The sequence below is a fragment of the Triticum dicoccoides genome, chromosome 5A, assembly GCF_002162155.2.
Source record: "Triticum dicoccoides isolate Atlit2015 ecotype Zavitan chromosome 5A, WEW_v2.0, whole genome shotgun sequence".
In the NCBI taxonomy this organism is placed as follows: domain Eukaryota; kingdom Viridiplantae; phylum Streptophyta; class Magnoliopsida; order Poales; family Poaceae; genus Triticum; species Triticum dicoccoides.
The window spans coordinates 537,598,475-537,601,327 of record NC_041388.1 but is presented as its reverse complement, the minus strand read 5'-3'; the positions used below and the strand labels follow the sequence as shown (position 1 = coordinate 537,601,327).

The following is a 2,853-nucleotide window of genomic DNA, read 5'->3' as shown; positions in this document are numbered from 1 at the left end:
TGGTAAATCTGACCGTGAGCTCAAAACGTATAGACTCCTGACTTCATGTTTGTGTATCTGTTGTCTAGACTGACTCCAAGGGTAGTGAATGAAAAGTGTCCATTGAAGTATCGAATGTTATCCCTAAAATGCACGGCATTGGGATCTGAACTTGTGTATAGCATTTTAAGTTCCAAGGGTGGTTCTAAGTGTGCCAACTTAACTTTTCCAGACCGGCAACAAAATCCATTTGTCTCATACTGGAACCTCTTTGCACCACAATGCTTGCAATCAGGTTTAGGTGCCAGCGTGTGAGTACTTACAGCTATATTCTCGTAGACACGATCATATGGATCAGGAACTACTGTAAATGCATCCATCATGTCATCACAGTCTTCATCATCGCCTACATATACATGAGATGAATAGTGTTATATAGGTCTTGCAGTTTTTGTGCAATACATGTAGGGAAGTAAGGCATCCACGACAATGGCAATACCTCTGCCAGCAAATATGAAGTACTCATCATCTTCTTCTTCAGACTGATTATCGTCCGCAACAAAGCTTTCTGTTGGGGAACCTAGACATATGAAGCCATTGGGAGCCAATAATGAATTGTCCATTCTAAGTTATAAGGATGGTTCTGAATGTGTGTTATAATATAATCAGTAATGAAAAGAAGGCATCCACACCATAAGCATACCTGTGTTAGTGAAAACTCTGTGATCCTCTTCCACCGCTTCAGGTATGCTTTCAAGATTACCTGTTATTTCAATGATAGTGTAAAATACCGGCTCAACCTTTGAAAAAATTATAATATAATCAGTAATGAAAAGAAGGCATCCACACCATAAGCATACCTGTGTTAGTGAAAACTATGTGATCCTGTTCCACCGCTTTAGGTATGCTTTCAAGATTACCTGTTATTTCAATGATAGTGTAAAATACCGGCTCAACCTTTGAAAAAATTGGTGAGATAAACGAATGTGTATGTGAGAATTACCTTGAACCATAGCAGAAGTTTGCGCCAGCGTACTTGGGCAGCTAAAGACATAAGAGCTTGATGATAGATGTCCCACCAACGAACCTTTAGGGCACTGCATTGCGACAGAATCCTTATAGAGGGTATCTCGTTTGGCTGCGTAGCTTGCTTTACGCTGAGCTAGGAGTGGTTGCCGCTCTTCGGGTGGTAGGCTTTTCCTACGTGCTCGCTGGCGTGCATTTCTTTCTTGCCTCTCATCTAGCGTCAAACTTTGCCTACGTGCTCGCTGGCTTGCATTCCTCTCATCAAGTGTCATGCATTGTCTTTTCTCTCTTCTCTGTGCATTAATCCTTTCCTTCTCATTTGGTGTTAAATTTTGCCGACGTGCTCTCACACATTCTCACCTTGCTTGGATTTGTTCAGGGGTACGGCTAGCATATCTTAGTGCTTCGCGTGCACGCTTTTGCCCTATAGTATTTTACGATGAATTAATTAAGTGGGTAAACAAAATTACATAAGCACACACTTTCGCCTTATAGACTTACCTTTGGAACTTTCTCCTCGCTCCAAGTACTCAATTGATGTCAGCATACCATTATTAGTAGGAAAAATCACAGCTGATTGGTTTTTCACTTCATCATCCGAAGAAGACGAGTAACTCAAATGTGTCACACATGTCGGCTCGCGTATAAATAGACCTGTCTGAGTCGGTGGCATGCCATTGGGCCCAGTTTTGTGGGACTTATTATTGTCATCGACCACTGTGTTATTTAAAGTTGAACCAATAGTCAGATTATACAAATATATGCAAAAAGATTGTTCCGCCAAGCGATAAGGGACAAGATAGCAACCTTTTTGTTTTCCTTTATTGCTTTGTTGGCACGAGGATTGTAACATTTGGGCGCAAGACCTGATTATTTCTCCCCAAAACAGAAGAGTATGAGGTTAGCCAAATGAATTAAAAGCTCAAAACACAAAAGCCAATAGGAATGTTATATGTAATCTAACAAGAATACTATTCTTTGCCAAAAGACAACATGATATTTTGTTTTAAGCCAATGACATGTATGATAAATTTAGAGCAATTTATATTTAGATCTGAAATTGCACATATGATAACTTTCATCATCATCAAGTAACAATATGAATAAAACAAATGATATGCAAATGTATGGTAGCCAAAAACTACAAATCAGAACATAGTAGTATACAGAAGTGATCAAGTATGATTTTTTCACAGCATTTCCGTAGAACCTATCACAATAGTTTCCAAGCATGTCTAATAATAGGCTTCACAACTTCCAGTCAACAGTGGGAGTATGAAGCATGATGCACTCGCACATACTGAATATTCAACCTAACTCACCCAGCATGTCCTGACCTTGTGATTATTCAGTTTCACACCTAAATCCAAGGGTTTCTCCTGGAGACTTCTATTTTCTAAGCTTGATGAGTATCTTTTGGACCTGCCATGTGGATCGTCATTTTAACAATCAGTGATTCGGTGAGAAAAAAATTCCAATTGTAGTTGGAGCTGCCACTGAGTATTTATGTGCATATTTAGTACCAATGCATATTTACTATTTGGTTAACTTAAGAAACTATACTTCAAGATTTCAATTGTAAGCAATATCGCAATACAAGTATAATGTGGTACTACAAAAGTATAACATCAATTGACAAGGATGTGGCTATCCGTGGTCCAGCAATCTATGCCAATAGATGAATAAAAAATCAAACTGCTATATTCGCTAATTATCAGTGCTGGCATTTATTGTGTAAAAACCATATTAGAATAGAAGTGGGCTAGCATAGCAATCTAAGCATAGTAAACCATTCCTCTAGTACTGGTGCTTGGTCTCCTAATCAGATCAGTCATTTCTGTCATTGCA

The 2,853-nt window shown here is 38.8% G+C and overlaps 2 long non-coding RNA genes across 2 annotated transcripts; both read right to left on the bottom strand.

The window, feature by feature from the left end:
• Positions 1–477: 477 nt before the first annotated feature.
• Positions 478–870, bottom strand: LOC119297758. Its single transcript, XR_005145728.1, has 3 exons — positions 840–870; positions 683–742; positions 478–559 (listed from the first exon to the last, which is right to left on the bottom strand). It is a non-coding gene; the product is annotated as an uncharacterized LOC119297758 (long non-coding RNA).
• Positions 871–1,659: 789 nt separating this feature from the next.
• Positions 1,660–2,395, bottom strand: LOC119298655. Its single transcript, XR_005145903.1, has 3 exons — positions 2,343–2,395; positions 1,813–1,871; positions 1,660–1,722 (listed from the first exon to the last, which is right to left on the bottom strand). It is a non-coding gene; the product is annotated as an uncharacterized LOC119298655 (long non-coding RNA).
• Between the last annotated feature and the right edge of the window lie 458 nt (positions 2,396–2,853).